The sequence below is a fragment of the Colletes latitarsis genome, chromosome 9 (genome assembly GCF_051014445.1).
Source record: "Colletes latitarsis isolate SP2378_abdomen chromosome 9, iyColLati1, whole genome shotgun sequence".
Classification (NCBI taxonomy): domain Eukaryota; kingdom Metazoa; phylum Arthropoda; class Insecta; order Hymenoptera; family Colletidae; genus Colletes; species Colletes latitarsis.
Genome location: NC_135142.1, coordinates 24869452 through 24890380, shown reverse-complemented (window position 1 = coordinate 24890380; position 20929 = coordinate 24869452). Strand labels below are relative to the sequence as shown.

Sequence of the window (20929 nt, the reverse complement as noted above, 5' to 3'; positions counted from 1 at the left end):
CTAGAAAATAAATCGTAAGTCGAGGGGTTAAAGAACTACTTACTCGCGAAAATTGGATCGATGGTCAGGTATTAGAGTTTCGCTGCGAGCTTTCGGGTTAATTCCACGAAATATGAGAGGTCCACGATCCCAGTGTAAATCGCTAAGTGTTTGCGTGGCACGGTGCAACGCGCGTTCGCATCGAATATTACGTTCCCGGTTGTAATTTCAAAGCGGAGTCTCGCGTAACATTTTCCAAGCAGCTTCCGCAACAAAAAGGGGCACGTCTCGAGGAAGCTCGTTGAGACGAACGCGGTAATTGTCCTCGAGTCGGCTCGCTGCCGTTTACGCCGGAAGTTAACGTCCGAGCCGAAGGAAGTACGACTCGGCTGCTGTGTAGTTTCCCGACGGCGAGGAGTTACCCGCCGCCTTACGTGAGCGCGAGACACCGTCGCCCGGGCTGCCCAGCCAGTCAGAATAAATAATTGCACGAGTGGAAAATCAAATAGACGAGGGTTCAAGGTGTCGTAGGTAGCTGAATGCGCGCCAGAACAAACGGCACGCTCGGAAATAGCGAAAGTTGCTAATGAACCCGCCCCCCTGACAGCCTCGACAATTGCCAAGATTTATTTCGCGTCGGTTATTACAGGCTACGGGGAACAATCGCGCGAACGGCGTGCCCTCTGAAAACTCGACGTTTAATAAATATTTAATTAGATTCCGGCAACTGTTGGCGTATATTAATTTATAAACGCGATTATAAGACATCTAGAGAGAAACAGACTTCTTATCCGAACGTGAACTTTCAAAAATAGAAGTTAACTTGAATTTTGTCGGGGATTGCATCGTGCCAGAACGACCACCGTTGCGAAAGATCTTCGAACGTAGCCAAAACGAAACGCAAAGTATTAGCATAAATCATTACCCAAGAGGAACCCCCGTAGATACTCCATTACGTTTCGTTCCGCCCTGTAATCAGTCAGCGCGCGCAACTGGAAATTTGATTACGCAACAGTAACTCGCTAATTTCGCAATTAATTTAACGATTAATTCCCCGGTGTTTCCCAGTTGGCAAAGTTTCCTTGCTTTACATATCGCGGCCCCGTTCAACCGACGGCGGGCACTAAATACTTCAATGGGCCCGAATTAGCGGGGAACGCGCGTATTTATGGCGAAATTCGCGAACGCTTCGACGACGCGAAGACACGAAACTTAAGAGAATTTCGTCAACGGAGTAAAACGAAAGAGACGAACCATCGGGGATGCCCCGGTGCGTTATCGTACGAGTGGACCGTGTCGAAATATATTAAACGGGCCGCTGTGTGCACAGCGGACGCAGCAACGGATGCACGGTTCCATGCAAATGCATCGTTCCGTGCATACCTCGAGCGGGTCGCAACGACACGCCTAAACGAACATATGTGGACGCGTGTCCACGCGCGCCTAAACATCGTACGCGCTTTGAAACGATTTAAACTATTTAAACCACGCGCGAGGAACGTGGAACAAAATGTAAATATTTTTCGAGAACGTATAAATCAAATGTGAAAACGATTTGGAGACTCGCAGTTGCTATCTTTAAAAATATATATAATTTTGTACTAGTATATGTATCAATTTTAACACAGTCCTAATTACGATTGGAGAACGTTTTAATTGTAAAAGGCGAAACTTCGTTATTCAAAAGAGGATTGAATACTTCTTAAAATAAATAGAAGATAACGTTATATCGTTGCGAAAATTGCAATGTTATTCGATACCTACAATAAACGTACGGAAATATTCTGCCTCTTTTTGGTAGACGTAACCGTTCGTTAACCGAAACAACTGTGAAATTCGTAGCCAGCCACCTCGTGGTTCAGGGTGTTTTCCTAAAAGCGAAACCTGAACTTTTATTCGAATTGCACGTACCCATGAATCGATACGCGTATAAGTATAAAGTAGTAAATTTATACGATGTTGTGTTTTTTAAACCGTATGGAAATAGAAAACCATATTGAACGATTCGAATGAATTTTAAGAATTTACTCGATAAACGATAGATTAACGTTCGACGCGTTGAGAAAAGTAACCAATCGCTACTATCAGGCGATACTAAAAGGTTATACGACTCGAGGTGGTCCACGCCGCGTAATGGAATAGGTGATATTTGAAAAATGATATTAAATTCGTCGAAGTCGCGCGGCATTCGATGGAACCGACCTTTTGGCACTTGAACTTTATATGTACAGGTAAATATGTAAAACACATTTTTCTATGCGAAGGCGTGACGCGCTTGCAAGATGCCATCAGCCTGAGTTCTCGTCGGATTCGCACAGTGTATACTTTAATCTTTTATCATGCACATATTCGATGCAATCGAAGCACATGTTTTCGTTGGCAAACGTTGATTTCGACTTCGAGTTTCTAGTTGTCATTTACAAGAAAAACACGACGCACAGTGCCAGCCAAAACTATCTTCAAACTATCACAACTTATTATTACAATAAAAGAGTTCTTCATATTTTTCTCGATGGATACAAAAGTGTTTACTAAAAATAAATAATACGACGTTTCGTATGGATTTATATAAAAGATACGAGTAATAGAAAATCCAGTTAACTCAATTATTTTAACCTTCGGAAAGTTCGTTAGCAGATCCGTACGTACGACGAAAAGGTTACTGAACGACGGTTTTAGATCTCTGGAATCCCGAATAGGAAATCCCCGTCAACGGATTAGCAGGGCTTCCGGTTGGACTATTCAGGAGTCAGCACCAGAGCAGAACTGTCGGGAAAACGTACAAGTTCCATCCCATTACGACGATTGGGCAAACACATCGAGACTTTGCTGAGTCGATGATTCGCGATGATGATATATGTATATCCATACCGAGACGCGTAACGGAGATCGATTTTTCGCCGAAGACTGTTCGTCGCGGGAAAGGGGATTGATCGTAAGCCTCGATCTCCGTCCGAAGCTGATGGATATCGAATCTATAAAACTTTATCCCGCGAAAGGAGCAACATCGGGCTGGTCATAAAGCTAACGTCGATGTTACAATTTTCTCCGCGACAAACTTCCATTCTCTCCTTTTATGGGATCTCATCAGCAGCCGTACGTAGAGAGAGACGGAAAGGGACTCGAAAGAAACGACGTTCGTAAAGACTCCGACTCTCGTAAAGCCAGTTACTAAAACGGCAAGTTACTACGCGCGATTGAATGTACGGTAATTAAAATAATCAACCCTTTGTACGTTACAGCTGGATAAGATGGTATTTTAGTATCGATCCTCGAGGTTCACGAATCCCCTTAACGTAGATCCAAATCTTTTTAATCAAGTTCGAAGCTCGCGACGTTTCTTTGCTCGATCGTCGTTTCGTTTCAATCCGAATCGACATCGATCCTTCGACTGTTCGATCGGCCATCGGTCTCGATGCAGCGTCGTCGTCACACGTGCGAGCAAACATCTGTGCACACAAGGAGAGAATCGAAACGCTCTAACAATCGTCCAACGACACGAACACCACCGCCTGTGTAAACAGCTGATTAGCCAAGCACTGTTTGCCAAGAGTGATTAGAGTTAAACACACGTCTTTCATTCACGCGGCTCGAGGAGTTTCGTTTTACTACTATTAGCGCCGCTTACACCGTCGTCGTTGCCGCACAGGTATTAGTAACGCGATAGTAATAGTTTCGCGATAATGGTAGTAACCTGGAAGCGGCTTTATGAATGGACACGACAAGCCGCGTGTAAATTTATCTTCGAGACCGGATAGTCACGCGACACCACAACGTTACACGTTACTTTGTCAGCGTATTCTAGCGAGCTGTTCGGACACTACGCACAGAACTAAACTGTCCTCCTTTTATCGCCCATAGAATTTTATTCGCGCATTTTTAACGACTCAGACACTCGTCACTTACATTAAAATAATTAATTCTTAAGTTGAAACGTTAACCCTTTGCACTCCAAGAGTCTCCATTAATATGAACAACTAACGATGCAATTTTCTAATTCGACTTCCAAAGATAAGGAAACAATCTTTTCCCACAAAAATGTATAGATACCTATAATTTAAATTTTATTCATATATTTCCCAAATTCAGTTTCTGTTATAGTATTGTATTGAAAGTGTCGAGCTTCATATTATGAAGGAAATAAAGTTTAATTTACGATTGTCTGGACTCAAAGTTTTGGTCTCAAAGAATTCCGACGGTCAACGTTTGTGGAATGAAATTTAAGAGTTTCTGGTGAAGATCCTGACAATTTTGCGCGCGCAAGATCGTTTCGTAGCCCCTGAAACAGCCGCGAAAAGCGCTTCGACTCGCGTTATGTAAACTTTTTGCGCCCCTTCGTTGTACTAGAGACGTTGCATTCGCGTTACAATGGCGATACCGTTTGTTTCTTCGTTACACATCCACCGCTTGAGCTTAATAGACGCTACAATGGGCAGCGTTACAACGAAACAGCGTAAAGGTGAAAACGTAGGGAAACGGGGACAAGCGTGCCACGGTTTTTCTCACGGACGCGGCAGAATAGACTCGGGTGTATGCATGGGACAGTTGTTCACGGACAAACGGCACCCGGGCGCTTTGTGTACGAGTAAATTACAGAGATGCGCGAGAGTGTAAAATTACTTACAAACGGTGCACGAACGAAGATTTCCAGTTTTTTCGTTCGCTGCTGGCGAACTTGCAACAGATTTCGCGGCGGATCTCGGAGTACTTGAAAAGAGACGAGGTACAATGTTCCTATTTAGATACCAACCTTCGTACGACGAATAAGGGATGAACTTCTTATTACCTTCGAAATGAAAATTAGAGTTTGACGCGTAGATAATAGTGTACTAATGGAAAGCGGATCGAGAACCTGCGAGAAAGAGGAGAAAATTGATCTCTAATGGCAGGTGCAGAAACGGAAAACAGACACCCCAGCAGCTCCTTGATCCGAGGATCAGGAACGCGAGCTTCCTCTACCCGTGTGCACTGCTATTGGTATTGAACTCCGAATGACTAGTCCTCTCAATGTTATCCGAGTCATAAAGGAACAGGTACGAGAGACCTGACGGGTGGAGTCGAATACAACTCCTCTAAGAATGGGACACTGACTCGGAACAGCGATAAAGCCTACAACCCCCCATGATCCGAAGATCATAAACATATTCCACGCCCTGATGTTACGAGGGTGGTATTGGACTCTGAATAACAAACCCTCTTATCGTTATACGAGTCATAAAGGATCCAGGAGATCCGTCAGACTCTCGTCAGACTTTTGTAATATAATACAGTTCCTCCAAGAATGGAACCCTCGACTGAGAATATACATACAACAAGGTAAATTGGAATAACTACCCCTCTTATGGCGATCTGAGTCACAAAAGAATTCGCAAGGAATTTTTTTTTTTTTACTAAAATCTAACTCTGAATAGAACCTGCAACTGACGCAGGGAACAGAGATATTCTCGATTCAGGGAATCTCTCGACAGATGTTTATAGGAGACACGACAGTAGATTTGTCAGACTCTCGTCAAACTTTTGGAATATAATACAATGCCTCCAAGAATGGAACCCTCGACGGAGAATATACATTCAACGAGGTAAATTGGAATAACTACCCCTCTTATGGCGATCTAACTCACAAAGGAGTTCGTGAGAAAATTTTTTTTGCTAGAATCTAACGTAACTCTGAATAGGACCAGAAACTGACGCGGGAGCATATTCTCGATTCAAAGAGTCTTTCGACAGAGAATGGCGAACAGATGGGTCCGAAGCTGTCCGAGACACACACTGACCACCGTTTACTCTGGCCTCGTCACGCAGAGTTTACCACTGATCTCGTTAAAACTTAAACTCGACCGGAACCAACCACCGAATCGGCCCCCAAATCGATTCTCCGCGACGTGAATGAACGCGATAAATTTTTCGCCGTGATTCCATGGGAATCTTACGGCATCCAATTCTAACGCGAATAAAGAGTTATTCTTCAAATTTGCCTGGATTTGATAACCCCGCGCTAACCCCGTAGAATTCTAAATCATCCTTCAACAACTTTGTAAAACGTTTCCGAACGAAGAGTGTAACGTATGGTAGGAAATTACTCCGATATTGGAATAATGAAACATTTTAAACGGCGGTGCCAACAGTAATATTTGCGACAACAAAATATATTGCAAAAAGGATTTACGTTTTTACTAAACGTAAATTAATTTCTATCTACACAACTACATTTATTTACGATTACAAATAACGATGTTATCATTGATGCTTCGTATTTTACTTTCGTTGTGCCATTGAAACGACGATTACCAATATTCCTATTCTAATTTTGTTAAATCATGAAAATGTACTGGAAAAATAAACGCTGTAATCATTCGTCGTATTAGCGACGCTTGGTTCTTACTCGTGTCGAATTAGCATCGTAATAATATTCAGTGACTCGCTTAATTCGAGAACTTCAGAAGTACGGTAAAAATAGCTACAGGTATCATGCACTTGTGAATCTCTTCCGCGTAATTTAAAGGACAGAAATCTCCGAGTGGAAGGCAAAAGCTTCAGAAAATCCCTTCCCTTGGCTTCTTGTTGCTCATAAACTGCTGATGCCCCGGGAACTTCAAACTCCATTGTTGTTGGAAGTTTCACGGCCACACTTCATGATACTACCAGCTTCCTTCGCCCCTAAACTAAAGTCTAATTTATTTATTCAACGCCCATCCATGAATTCGCGTGACAAAATGGCCTTTTCGCATTAACAGAGATTCCGAGGGTTGATTGGCTGAGACACGCTGCAAAATCGCAACAATTCCACTAATTCAGAAATTCGTACACTTTGTAAATTTGTAACAAATAGGATAGACGCTGACGACATTGACCTAAACGACGCGGTCAGTTACGAGCGTGTTTCTCATTCTAATCGGCCACGTTGCTCGCATTTATAGTAGCGCGAGCCACCCTTAAAAACGCGCGACCCGCATAGATAAGCGTGAACGATATATAACGCGAAAACGCTCGTTGACAAAACCAAACACGCGAGCGGACGTGCGCGGTCGGGGTGGCACGAAGATAACGGCTCGAGCAGACGGACAGACAGACAGATAGCGGCAGAAGGGCGAAGAAAGATGGTACACGTCCCCGTAATACGGTCCCGGCGTCAATGTTCAACATGATCAATCGCCCACTCGTTCCGGGTAGAAAACGTGATCCTGGAACAATATTGCGGTGGCGTTCTTCCTTTTCAGCCAGCAATTTCCACCGCCGACGCCGCCCAACCCTTCGTCCTACCCAATGCTCATCGGGTTCCACAACCCCTGCCACGCGTCCCTCGCGAGACGAAGCATCTCGCGTCGTTTCGTACCGGGCTCGAAATGAGACCCTTATGAAAAATCACCCCGGAAAAGTTAGCTTCGTTTCGCGAGGACCCCGGGAGAGTAACTTCGGGGATGAATTTGTGTCATACAGCGTCACCCTGTTTCGCTGGCCGTGGAAACAGAGAATTTTCTTTATATGCTGTTCAACCTACGGTGGTTGACATCAATGACCACTTAAATTACAAAAGTGTATTTTGAGCCAAAAGTCTGTTGCACTTGGCGGTGTAAATACACGAGTTTCACAACTTTCTCTACTCCCTCCGAGAGCACGAAGGGTCTTACAACTACTCAGATTCTCGTGCTACGAAGCGTACAAAGAGTAGGTAAATTCTCGACTCTTGCGACAGGTAAATATTAAACGACAAATCCCTGTATAATTAAAGGAAATTTTCTGGGACCTTGTTCGAATTTTATTCACAGTCGACTCCACGTATCACACCAACTCAGAATATTCCACGTGTAGCGAAACGTAGAAGTTATATTTATTATGAATATAGCGAAAATGAAATGTGGAATCTTTATGAAAAATTGACGGTGCCACCCATCCTCCCCCGCAATACCACGTACCTTGCGTCGTTTCGTTCCGGAGCACGAAATGAAATCCTCGTGAAAAATCACTCCGGAAAGTTAGTTTCGCTTAGCGAGGACCGAGTGAAAGTAACTTTGGCCAGGACGTTGAAGAATTTCTGCTATGCAACACGATTCTGACCCGATGATCGTGAAACTGGCTCTGCGCGGACGTTGCCTTCGAGAACTTGGACGATTCGCGATTCTCTCACGTTATCTAAATGACCTTCAGCTAGATGTATGCGCCAGGCTTATCGGTACGATTCGAATTATCATAGTTTTGCTCGGATGCATTCGAATTCCACGAAGTCATCAACGACGATCCTTGGCCAAATTTTTGCATCTAATTTACTAACCCTTCGTCGATTTTAATGAACCATTTAAAAATACTATCGCATTCTATTTCTTTACGTGACTACTATTTCAAAGAACAGTTTATTTGCCACACCCAAATAAAATTCTAATACTGTGTGTCAGCGTTTGCCTAACTTTCGATGATTGTTTGATCACCGAATTCGGATCTAACGTTAGTTTATATCTTATCGTTCGACTTCGTAGAATTTCCCTCTGTCTCTCTCCCATCGTGTCGTTTGCTCGTAGTTCACAATCTGCCAGCACTGTCACTCAATGCATTCAGCGTCTCGTCAATGGCAGCCAATCTGACAATGTTCGATCTCCCTTTCCGTATATCCATCTACGTGTATGTGCGGGCTTCAACGCGCCTGTACAGTCATTTATATGCGGACAAGGCCGGGTGGAGTCACCCCGTGTGCGTGAATGGTCCGTTATTAATCATATCGGTCTAGACGCGACGGAACATTAAAATACAATTTGTTCAACGAGTTCTGGGAAGGAGAAATTTATTATCGCGACGAGGCAAACACTTTTCCTTTCTAACCTGATTCTGTTAATAACGAGTCGAGCAACGAAAAAGGGAAAATCAGACTCTGAATCTTAAAAAAGGGCGTCGATGAACGATAACATTCTTTTCAAATTCGCTAAAGTCGCTTCAGAAGCCATTTTTTATTCGCATATACTATTTAATTCATTACTCCCCAGTTGTTAGACTTTGAGGCTTCTATGGATTTTGTTCTAAACTGGAATTACCCCACATTTGAACAAGTTTTAATAATCTACATCCACCATTCATCGAAACGAAAAATTTTTAATGAAGCGAAATTTTCATCTTTTGTCCGATTTTTCTCTACCTCTATACGGTTATTTTAAATAAATTTTAATATTCACGTATCTCCCTAATTTCTGGATTCGCTCCCGAGAACTCCGTTACGAGGGATGAAGTCGCGCGGTGGGCAAAGAACAAAAACGAAACAAATTCACGGCTGTGACGGCGTAAAAGACGAATCGAAAGAAAGGAACGATCCACTCGACCTCGCGATGGGTTGTTCGTGTGGCTCGCAGTTAGGATTCCGGGTCCATCTGCGCGAGAAAAAAGGTAGAGTGGCGAGGTTGACCGTGACATGACGAGTTTTAAATTTCCCTTGTCGTTTCGCGGTCGGGTATCAGATGGAGGGTCATAATGTCGACGAAAATCCAATATCGCATTCAATAAGCTGCTCCCGCTCGAGAGATTCTCTCTGCCCCTCGCCGCCCACCCTTAGGAAGCACCGGTTGGCGGTGAATCCATGAACGTCTCCCCCGATACTTGATGACTACCCCTATTCCAGAGGCGTCGCGAGATTTTTTCTCTTTATTGACTTGGTTCGGACGAACGGTGCTCCTTCGATCGACAATCCTATCGAGATCTGACGAATACCTGCTCCTGAATTTACGAAAAGATCACGGACAATGATAGGAGAATCCAAAGATACCGAGAAAATATTTATAGTATAATAATTATTAATACATGGTATCGTTAATATAAATAAATCTCGTTTAACCATATTATATGCGTCAGTAAAACAATTCCTCTTCCTAACCGCGCTTTCTGTTCACTCGCATAAAAATATTTAAATCTCACATTATTTATGCTCCGTTCCGACCAGCGAAACATCGTGTATACTATTTTCATTGTGTTTGACGAACTAACACGACCGCCCCGTATGGTTAATAGTGCGGAATAATAATGAAGAACCGAAAACGCGCGGCGCATAATATTTCGGAAAATTTCCAAACAATTTTGACCGTAGCGGTCTACCGTCGAGGGGCGAATAATTTCATACGCAGCGAGGAATTTATTAAATGCGATTACCGGACGGCGCTGCGGAGAAAAAACAACGAGGCTAGAGGGGGGAAAAAAACAAAAATACGAACGTAATAACTGCACAATGAATTTACAGCGGTTTATCGAACTCACGGCAACGGGCGGAAGATTAATTTACTGCCGCGCGATAATTCGAACCGCGTGTACCGACGGTGCCAAAAGTAAGCAACGATTAGGCAATTCGCGACGACGGGATCGTCAGACAAATTTACGACCCGGGGGTAGATCAATCGGCCGTGAATCAAACGTGTGCACGCTTTTCGCGTCCTTTCGTGCTCGCTCGCTGTTCACCGACAAAATTTAAAGACCACCCGCGCTCGCGATAACGACCCATAAATGAAAACTGAGCATTGTTCGCTGCCCGTCTGGCCGGCAACGGGACGTTTCTACTGGAACTGCCACGGGCCATATTTTCACCCCAAATCATGCGAGCTGCGCGCCCGTGATACTATTGATCACGGTGAAACACGCCGATAAAATTGATCGCGGGATTGAAAAACAAGGAACGATTTACTATAGCAAAGTAGTAGCGACTTCGTTAGTTGGGTTTGAAGGTTGAAGTTCGATCGAGGCTCGACTTCTTTCGACTCTAAACATCGTAAATGTGCCTTTAAGATACTAACGATAGTTTTTAGACAGACGAATATTCGGAATTTATTTTCTCGAAAACAATGCATTTTTAGAAGCGTTGCAGGCTTTTTATTCGTTTTTAAAAATAAGAATCACACCCTGCACGGTCGTATCGCCCGTGCGGAAGCACCGCGGACAGATTAACGACCCCTTTGTCATAAAGAAAAAGTTTCAAGCTCGTAACCCGTAATTTTGACCGCCATAATATGTAAATTTGTATGCTGTTTGGCATGATTTAAACTGAAACTATGAATTTATTTTTAAACGTAGTATTCACCCTCTGCCCAGTTGCGTTGTCTGCCCTACAACGCCTCGAACAATCATGCTTCCTACCTGAAACATAAAAAGGAAAATATGGTCAGTATTACTGGCAGTTCCAAAGTATTCCAGCTATTCAAATACACCACACAATAGTTACGATATCAAATTTTGTAAATTTTCCAATTTATAATAAATCTTAACTGTATTGCACGTTCCTCTCGATGGTGTACCGCATTGCTGTTTTTGATTAATGCGTCCTAACAAGTCCAAAATAAAATAATCGAATTTGTTAAAATGGTTGAATTGATTTTACCGTTATAATAACATATTTATATCGATAATTTACACAGTTATTTGTCTCAATAACAAATCAACGCGCAACACCAGGAAGCTTGACAATTCTGCATGGAGATGTTAACAGATTTTATTGGAAATTATTCATGTATCGTACAGAACCCAATGAAATACTGATACAAATGGTGAATATTCATAAGAAGATTTACGTAGAACAGTTCACGCGGAAAATGAATGCAACCGGTTTTTAACTACACGGTGAAGGTTTATTTTTCGTTTAATCGAATTTTCAACTCACAGAGACACGCCTTATAATTACGATAACAGATTGCAGTTTGTCACATAGTTAATATCGAAAAGCGTAGAAAACTGGAAAAACAAACTCGATTTTCCTTCCTGCCACTTGAACCTAACACGAGCGATTAAATTTATCGCCGCGAGTTGCCAATCGCTCGCGAACGGTAGATTGACGATTATTGACGCGAACGATATAAGCAACTATGACTACAAGCGTGTGTGCCGCTTCGATACAGACGTATAGCGTTTTACGATGCCTCGTTTTACGACTATTCGCGTTTACGACACTTTTCAATTATACCCTGTGCTCCCCTCGCACGACACGTGATCCGCTGTTACGTCAACGAGAAATCAACCATCGCCATAGACATACGAACGAAATAATTGCATTAGTATTTAATTACATTATTAACGTTCTTGCTCCGAGAGGAACGTGTCTAAAATATTTAGCGAAGTTTCAAGCTTCGTACCTGAACACGTCTTGCAAAATAATTAGAATTATTAAAATTGTAAGAGCTCAACTTTAAAATCTACCTATGATTTGCTACACGAGAATCCCTTTTTGACTTGTTCTAAGTCCACCTGGTACGTAGGTCGATTGTTCCAATTTTTCTGCATTGCAAATCAAATCAACGACGTAGGAAAAAGAGAACGCGCCCACCTTTGCGCAACGATGCGTGCAGTGTAATGACATATTTGTCGAAACGAACGGTACGGTAAATCCGTGAGCACGGTTGCATGTCCAAGAACGCGTAACTGTATCCCCTAATTCCCGTGGTAGACTAACGTCGCGACCCATAACGTTCCTTCCGTACGACAGGTAGATCAGGAACGGGAACAGGGGACGAGGAACGCGTACAAATCTCGCAGACTTATCCGTTATTCCGCGCGGAACGTTCTGCCTCGCGAATGAAATCGATTTGATTCGATTCTCCCATGCGCGCCGCGATTCTTCCCACTTCGCTGGCTACGAATGGAGACGCTCGCTTTGCTATATTTTACGATAGCTACAGTTTCCGATATCAAGGGCATAAAAGACAAAAAATGTAGAATACAATTTTACGACCAACGCCAAGGGATACAAAGGACCTTTTGTGTCTCGTACGCGGTCGCGCGGCTGGTTCGAACTATACGTCGACCGATGGAAAATTGCAACTTGGAAAGAACACACTTTCTCCAGTGACGTTTCGTTTTATTTACGAAACGTACCGGAATGCGCCCGCAAGTTGTACGGGACCAATGGACGATGGCCCGCCACGATCGGTTTTGATATAGTTCAAGAAAAACATTTTTCGAACCAAAGTTCATCAAAGTCCAAGACTATCTTTCCAAAATTATTCTTTTCTTGTGAAAAGAACTGGAGTCGTTTTCTAATATTCTTATTACATAATTATCTTGAACTGTATGGTCCCAAAATAATTTACAACCTCCGCAGTCACGACTACTTTTATTTTATTTTTTGTTTCACGAGTATAATCGATTATCGGTACACGATTCGTTCCGAGTACCAGAGTTTATTTATTTATCACTCTGTGCAACACTACGATTGGAAATTTGTTTCTACTATTACATCAGGATTGAAATTTTGTTCCAGTAATTAAAAAACACATCTCTATTTTGGTAACAAACGTATTGATTGGAACCGAAGTATAAAAGGAACTTGATGTGTAGTTCATTCTTCTATAAACGTTTTGGAATTTGGCTCCGTTTATAACTAAAAAATATCGATAAAAAAAAGTTGATAGAGAAGACTGAACCCTGAATCGTTCGTAACTCGACAGAAGATGATAGTCGTTCTGTCGCGATTCGGTGTTACGGAAACCCTGACGAGCTCGTGAATTCTTAATCGCTCGACACTCGACTCCGCGCGCCACAAAACGAAACCCCCAATGCCAGATATTGTTACCCCGTGTCGCTGTAAATTATAGAATTCGTCGACGAGCGCTATTACGAAGCAGAGAGCTTTTGGTGATTTAATACTTCGATACTGGAAGCTCTAGTGTATCGACGCAACAGGCAATACAATATCGTTTTACGAACTGGGTATCAACGATGATCAAATATATCGCGCAGACGGACTGTTTCTACGATTGATCAGGATCATCGAAGCCCCGATCACGTTTGTCTTGCACGTCTCACAGTCACTTTCTATTAAATTCTCTTTCTTCGAACCAACGAATAACTAATAATCTGATAACTGTAACCAATATTTCAGTCGACTACTATTTATTTTCTACGTTTATCGAACAACGTTTGGAAAACGATGGCCAAACTCGATCACGGTATCTGCAGATCGTTCCACGGATGACTATTGCCGGCAGCGACAGGCGTAATTTTACAACGCGTTTCGCACGGACTCGCAAACTCAGCGAAACAGAACGAGTAGAAACATCGCCAAACGTGCAACGTTTATGCATCCGCCGTGAAACCTTTCCCCGGGAGCAATCTCCGAAACGTAGAACCGTAAAAAAAGCGAAACGTTTGTATTTTCAAGAGGACCGGGGCACACGTGATCCGCCATATGGCAGGGCTCGTTGTCCGCGAGATTTCTCGGGCAACGGGTATTTCCTGCTTCTTTCCATTTTGGCCGGGTATTTCGGGGGCCATGAACGGGGAAATGGGACGGTAATGGACAAGGTTCGGCTATGCCGCGACGAAATAAGGCGATCACTATGCATTCGACGCCAGCACGGCAATGCGGCCGTATGCCGACAGCCTGAAACTGCCTGCGCTCTCAGCGACGTACCCGCCAATAAGAGGATCCCACGAGTGGCTGCTCGAGATTTCTCTTTATTTCAACATCAGCGATCGCTCCAGATCTTCTTCGACACGGGGAATCGTGCCAGAAGCCCGTCAAGACGACGCGAATCCAACGGAGACTACGTTCGCTTCGCGCACCGCAGTCTCTCGATCCAATGGAAACAATCAGACAAAGCAAACAAGCGGCAAGGACAGAGAAATTCAATTAATTTTTGCTCGTTTGAAGAACCCACTCCTTCTTGCGGTTATTCTTTTCTCTGATTTTATGGTAGCGCAAATACTACTTGAGATACACAGGCTCGCGAAAGTACTCGAACGATGACATATTCCTATTTGAAATTTACACAAACGGTACACTGTAGTAAATATTTTATAATTGTCGTATATATCGCGTAATGTTTGATTAATCCAATTAATACTGCTGCTAACTAATGTTAAATGTACAGTTCAAATACTTTTGCGATCTTAGATATGCTACTAAATCAAATAAAGTATTTCTAACTGGGATGTGTTACTTAATTTCAATGAAATTTTTACATGTTATTCTCACACATTCCCCGTACGCGATATATACGATAATTTCAAAATATTTACTATACTATACGGTGTCAATTTCAATTAGTAATATATCGTCGTTCGAATACTTTCGTGAGTAGATTATCAAAATCAGATACTTTTAAGAATTCGTTCGATTCCTCGATTTTAAATATAATTTTTGAGTTTTCAAAGAGACAAAGAATATACAGAAATTCGTCGATTCGCTTTGTTCCTTCACTTTCGTCGTGCTTATTATGTTGACGAGCGCGCTACTTGGTATTCCAGTATTCAGTCGCTCAATTTCAAATTGGAATACCAAATTCTGCTTTCCATCCGTTGGCCGCTCTACCCGCCCTCCTCGTATGCAAATGTCAACGTTAACCACGGATCGTTTCTCGCGAATCTGAGACAGAAATTCATTAAGAGGCGCGCACGATGCCCGGTCAGTTTAGAGGCGCGCCAGCGAACGTATTTCGCGGGCCAGATACAGGGTGTTCGGCCACACTTGGGAAAAATTGTAATGGGGGATTTTAGAGGCCAAAATAAGACGAAAATCAAGAATACCAATTTGTTGAAGAAGGCTTTGTTAAATAGTTATTAACGGTTAAAGTTCCGACCGTACTGAATTTTTTTCTCGAAAATACGCAAGATTTCGAGGATATGTCTGTTGACCAAAAATTATTGTAATTGACCCCCGCAACCGAAAATAATTTTTCCAAAACGATTTGAAATTTTTTTTTTCCGTCGAAAAATTTCACACCTTCTCGAATTTTTTTCTAGAAAGTGGGTAGGATTTCGGGGTATGTCTGTTGACTAAAAATGCTTGCAATTGACCCCTGCAACTAAAAATAATTTTTCCAGGACGATTTGAAATTTTTTTTTTTGGTCGAAAAATTTAGGCACCTACCCCCTGTCGATTTTTCTTAAAAATTCATTTTTCATTTTTAGTAATCTTGTTTGACGTCCTACAGAAAAGTTGTCTAATACTTTTTTGTAGGTACTCATGAGTTCTACTTCAGAAAAAAGTTTCATTGAAATATATTCACAATTGTAGGAGTTATGGCTGTTTGAAAATTGGACCATTTTTATGAGGTTTTTCTCATTTTGCAGGGTCAAGGACCAACTTTTCGAATATTTTTGCGATTTCTACATATTCTACACTAAAGTACGCGTCGTTTGCTTTTTTAAACATTAAAATCGTTCAATTCGTTCAGAAGTTGTGATGTTTTAAAGATTCCCATGAAAATTCGGGCAGACATTTCTGGCCTGAAATTATATTTTCAGTAAGGAATTTTTTTCTCGAAACTGAGTAGGATTTCGGGGGTATGGCTGTTGACCAAAAATGCTTGCAATTGACCCCTGCAACTAAAAATAATTTTTCCAGAACGATTTGAAAATTTTGAATTTAATTCTTAATAACTTTTTAACAAAGCCTCCATCAACAAATTGGTATTCTTGATTTTCGTCTTATTTTGGCCTCCAGAATCCTGTATTAAAATTTTTGCCAGGGGTGGCCGAACACCCTGTATATTCGACGAGTACGCGCGGGGTCGCCGGTAATCGTTGCTCTGTTAATTCAAGTTAGTCGACTGTAAGGGCCAGTCGGCTGACTGTGAAAACGCATTAAGTTCGAGTCGACGAATCCATTTTCCGCGCGTCGGTTTCCGTTGCGGAACGGCAAGCCGCAACACCGGCCAGCGCAAAACTAAACTGAGCGAATGACACGGAGGCCACGGACGAACGGCTAAATATCCGCGAAAACGCGGCCTACGGACACGTTTACGAATCTGGAACGCCTGGACATCGTTTCTGGGTCATCGATTCGCTGGACGAATCGCGAGCGAATTTCTCAGAAAAACCGCGGCACGTTTTACGGCTACCCGATGCGTGCGTTATAAGCCAATCACAACCTTTTTCGGCTCGTGGCCTCCTTCCGAGCATAATTTATCTCCGCGACTCCCACGCCTCGCCATTACTTGTATTCGGCAAAATTGATGGCACGCTAATTGGGTATTTACGATGCATTATGAAATACAACGATACGCAAAAAATTCTGTATAGCTTGGTTTTTGTATTACGTAATAAAACTGCTATTTGCTCGTATAAATTATGTATGATTTTTGTCATTCGATGTACACAAACCATTATATGCTACTTCGCGATACAAATAAAAAATTATATTTACATCTATTGGGAAAACGGCGTTTGCGAAACTCTCGCTAAAAATTCCAGTACAAACGAGCTTCCAGTGCATTTACTTAATTAGTTCGATTCCACCGCAATATTCAATTGGAACCGAAACATGGACCGAATCAATTTTATAGATGCTTTTACAGCCTCTATGATTCGTCCGATTCGAAGATCGACGATTTTTCGATGAAAATTAATGCTCGAATCGAAGTTGCAAATTATTTAGAATAATTTTCGAGCAACACCGGCTGCACAGCGGTAACGAAATCGATCTGGAGATTGGATCGAGCGGGGGGAAAAAATTGGAAACGACTCGCAGGAATCACGAGATCCGCTTAGTCAGCGACTCTGCCGGAATATCCAATTAAAGCGCGGGCGAAATCGATCGCGCGCGATTAAACGCGAAACGCGATGAACGTCAACGGCGGTGCGAAGCGCGGCGAGGATCCATCATTTTTCAACGGCCGGAAACGAACGCGTATCCGGTCCGGAAAAACTGCTCGAACCCTGTTCCTCCGCGGTGTTGTTCCCGTGCTGCGACAGCGCAACTCGAGCGAACGATAATTATCGGCCCGGCCAGCGTTCGTACTCGGGGCTCGCGCGACACGTCCGACAAAATCAATTAACCGTCGCGGTGGCATCGATCGACGCGGACAGCGGAAAGATCGATTATATATCGCGTGTCGCGATCGCGTAATTAATGACTCGTGGCGGAACGATTAAAGCTCCCGCGACCGCCTGCCCCGTGAATTACGGACTTTCGGGACCACGGGCCTTGTTAAAACCAACACCGGAATTAAGCTCCGTGCGTCCACCGTGGTCAGAAAATCGTACCTTGTATTTTCCTCCAAAATTCTCCCTATTTCCCTCTTGCGACTTAACCCTTTTTCGCATAGAAAGGGTTAAGTCATCCTTCGGACGATTTTGCGTCGATTTGCGTTTTTAAAATAACAATTTGCACTTAGATTTAGGCCTTTACTGTACACATATTTACATTAATATTTCATTCTAAGGACCCTTGTTACAATGTCTTCTTTTAGTTTCTGCTTAAATGGCGCGTATGTATAAAATAAAATATAAAAGATTTTTCCTCTTTTGTCCTGGGTAAATGGATTTGTTCTCGAGATAGTTTGTTTACAAAAAGATCATCAAAGAGAAATAAGAAATTGTAATACGAGATTTTGTTTTCGAGGGGAATATTGGAACTATATTTCGTACATTCATAAACCTAATATTTTATGCAGTATAGCATTATTTTAGCCTTTAGTATTCCTGCGTGTCCTATGTGTTCCTTCCAATTTAGAAGTTACTTTTATTTATTTTCAATCAAAATTTATATACACATATTATATAGATTTTAACTGTTCAAGAGAGGCTGAGATGCAGACTAAATTTTTCTCCCAAACCGACAAGTTAAATTGTAATACGTTCCCATAAAATTATTATCATTTTGATCGCGTATGAATAAACATTCCAAGTTGATTGGTAGCCTTCTCAAACATGAATACGAGTACAAAGGGCTAGTGTAAATTGTACAAAATGTAACATTTTTTATTAAAATCGAGTTTACGTGTATTCGCGGCTGCTTGTCGAAGTTTCGGAAGCTACGTCGTCACGCTCTCGGCGAGAATACAAGGAAAAGTACTTCTTCCGCAATCTCATTTTTTCGCGATCGTCGCGCGGGGAGCGGCCGTAATTCTCAAACGAGACTTCAGGAGTTCCAGAATCCAAGACATTTATTTGGGGTAGTCTCGAGAGTGAAACGTGGACCGACAGGCAGCAAAGGGGGCTGGAGTTTCCCTGCTTTGGAGTGCCAGTCAAAAGCCGGCACGCCTGGATAATTCACTGTCTGCCTATCCTTCGCGTCCTGGCTTCGCTAGCAAAATAACTCTATTGTTTCTTTTGGAACCTCAGACCCTTTCGAGTACATTAACCGGGCCCTCGGTTTAAAAAATTGGTTTAGATCGAGCTCCAAGCGCCCGCTTTCTTGGCGATTTGAACGAAACGCCAACATTTTCTATACATTGCGTCCGTAATTCGTGATAGAAATGGGGTCAAGCGGATTCCAGAACTCGAAAGAGGGCCGAAAACCAAGAATAAATAAATCGAGATACAATTTTTGTAAGCAACCAAGCTCAGTGTGTTTCCAATTACTCATATCGAAACGAGTTAAATTAAAAATAACAAGGTTTCGGATATCGAGATTTCCCTGAAAGAGCGATCCACCGATTTCACGGTGCCAGGAACGATGTTACAGATTGACGAAGCAGAAAATCGCAACGCATCATTCGCGCCCATGACAGCGACCGACGTTTACATTCAATTACTATTATACAGTTCCCTCGGGCGCGTTCTTTCCGTTCCCTTGCGTCGTGATATTTTACTTTACGGTACCGAATAACGGTTTAATAAGCTCGCTCCTGTCTTCTTTATGCCCGGCATAAAGTTAGCGCGAACATGCTCTACGATCGTTTTATAAAATGGCATATAATTTTCCGCTAAATCGCTCCGGATTAAAATAGCATCGAATAAATCGCTAAACATAAACAAGCCCGTATGAAACTGGGACGTTCGAGTACGACGGATATTTACGATGGTGACATTTAATGTACGATTGACAAATGGCCCGTACTGAAAATACAGAAGCTTCAAACCTCGATGCGTTTCGATGGAACAGTTGCAAAATCCCCCATTTTTATGGTCCTCGATTATTCAATTTCACAGTTTTTAAACTCGATGCACGGACAATTAGGAAACTGTCATTTTTTATGATCGTATATTTCATCGTTTACGTTTGTACCAACTTTGTTTCACCGTTCCTTCCAAGATAATTCGTACTTTTTCCTCCCAAGGAGCGACGAAATGCTTGTTGGAAAATTCGTTCTATCATCTCGACAGGGTGGGCCCCTCCTCGAACAGAATCGATCAAACGCAACGCCTTTTCTACCTCGCGATTTAAAAGCTGATCCGACCCGACCTTCTTCGCAAACCCCGTGCAACCTCGTGCAACGTACGCGCGAGCGAGGCGACTCGACTTCAATTTCCTGAAATCAAAGAATCTCGGGTAAATTCGAGCACCCCGGAGTATCGATTCCACATAAAGAGGACGGTATTATCCCTCAACGCTCGTAATGATCTTCTCCCGCAGATACGATCAACGGGAATTGTTCTAATCCGACCGTCCCAAAGGGCAAGAACTTTACTAAAGATTTACATCCAGGTGTCTCGTAAACCCACACGAGGCATCCACGAAACCATCCAATTTCAAATCTCCCTTTTATCGGCGGGCCCAATGATTGGGATGAAACCCACGAACTCTGTTAACATCGGCAGGTTCGATGCTGTTTGCTCGCACAAATGTTAAACAAACTTGAAATCTAGCTTTAGTTTATAAGATTAATCAGTGAGCATCCCATAGTTAAAAAATTCATTTAACGAACTTTCGATAGAACAATACATTTAAATTTCAGTTTAACCGTAGATGTTGCTCTCTGGTAAGAAGAACAGCTTTGTATTTACGATTCGTTTCTCTAAATAATTGACCGATCGTTTCTTGAATCCCGAGCATCGCTATCGGAAAAGTAGCTACGTAAAATCAGTTCGCGGAACCGAATACTTCCGTCCGTTGGAGAAGCGCTTTCCTCGAGTCTGTGTTTCCTGCCAGCAATCACGAAATGGCGTGGATCTCTGGGCGAATGCTTCTTCGCGTTCTCATTTCACTTGGCCCCGATTGTCTTCAATTGAATTTCACGCGCATGACCGTATTGCCGCAGCGGTGAATTTTCACTCGGTCTCGCGATAGAATAGGATAATTCGAGCGGACTCTTCCTAACAAGGGTCAACGACT

General features: G+C 42.6%; 2 protein-coding genes across 3 annotated transcripts in view; both read right to left on the bottom strand.

Moving 5' to 3' along the window:
• Positions 1 to 20929, bottom strand: part of LOC143345509 (uncharacterized) — a 219690-nt gene that overhangs the window by 152689 nt on the left and 46072 nt on the right. The window lies entirely within an intron of this gene.
• Positions 1 to 20929, bottom strand: part of Pgant2 (polypeptide N-acetylgalactosaminyltransferase 2) — a 228222-nt gene that overhangs the window by 185988 nt on the left and 21305 nt on the right. Inside the window, exons 1-2 of one of the 2 annotated variants that reach the window (XM_076772693.1) lie at positions 11597 to 11792; positions 11021 to 11076 (exon numbers count right to left, since the gene is read on the bottom strand). The exons of the other annotated variant lie outside the window; for it this stretch is intronic. The gene's annotated coding sequence lies outside the window, so the exon portion shown is untranslated. Of the gene's footprint in view, positions 1 to 11020; positions 11077 to 11596; positions 11793 to 20929 lie in introns of those variants that run through there. 2 annotated transcript variants of the gene reach the window in all.